Source organism: Chrysochloris asiatica, unplaced genomic scaffold, assembly GCF_000296735.1.
Source record: "Chrysochloris asiatica unplaced genomic scaffold, ChrAsi1.0 scaffold00119, whole genome shotgun sequence".
NCBI lineage: Eukaryota > Metazoa > Chordata > Mammalia > Afrosoricida > Chrysochloridae > Chrysochloris > Chrysochloris asiatica.
Genome location: NW_006408637.1, coordinates 5955575 through 5956863, shown reverse-complemented (window position 1 = coordinate 5956863; position 1289 = coordinate 5955575).

Sequence of the window (1289 nt, the reverse complement as noted above, 5' to 3'; positions counted from 1 at the left end):
TTGCATATAAGCAATTGATGGTTTATCAGGTCTACCCCCTGGTTCTGTTTGATTTTTGTGTATTCCATCTGGTGAGTTCCATGTGTATAGTCATCTTTTATGTTGTTTTACAAAGGTATTTGCAATGAACAAATCATTGGTATTGCAAAATTCTATCCAGTGATCTCTAGTATCGTTTCTATCACCAAGACCATGTTTTCCAGCAACTGATCCTTCATTGTTTCCAACCTTTGCATTCCAATCGCCAGTATTATCAGTACATCTTGATTGCATGTTTGATCAATGTCAAGCTGAAGAATTTTGTAGAATTCTTGAATCTCATCATCATTCCCTTTATTGGTTGGTATGTGAAATTGAATAACAGTGGTATTAACTTGTCTCCCTTGTAGGATAGGCATATTATCCTATCACAGACTGTGTTGTACTTCAAGACAGAACTTGTTATGTTCTTTTTGATGATGAATGGGACGCTATTCCTCTTCAATTTGTCATTCCCTAAACAGTAAACTATGATTGCCAGGTTCAAAATGGCCAATGCCAGTCCATTTTAGCTCATTAATGCCTAGGCTATCCATGTTTATACGTTCCATTTCATTTTTGCAACTTCCAATTTTCCTAGACTCATACTTTATGTATTCCATTTTCCAATTATTAATGGATGCTTACAGTTGTGCCCAATCAGCAAATGAAGGTCCCAAATGTTTAATTCAATTTGGATCATTACGGTCAACTCTATTTTGAAGAGGCAGCTTTTCCCCAGTCATATTTTTAGTGTCTTCTAATTTAATTGGCTCATTTTCTGGCACTATATCTGACAATAATCTGGTGATCATCAAGTTTCATTATTCAATATTCTGGTACTAACAGTGTTCCACTGCTATTCATAAAGTTTTCAGTCTCTTCTTTTTCTTATGTCTTTGTCTGGAAGCTCAGCTGAAATCTGTCCACCATGTGTGACCCTACTGGTATTAAAAATACTGGTAATATAGCTTCCAGTATCACAGCAAAACGGAAGACATCACACACAGTACAACAAACTGACAGACAAGCGGTGGTTATTGGTGTTATGTGCTGCCATGTAAGTTACATTTCATAGTGATTCTTAACATTATAGAGTGAAACACCAGACATCCCTGCACCATCCTCATAATAATAGCTAACTAGCCTTGAATCCATAGTTTTGCCACTGTGCAAATCCATCTTGTTTGGGGTCGTTCTAATTTTTGCTGACCCTCCACTTTACCAAGCATGATATCTTTCTCCAGGGACCGGTCACTCCTGATAACATA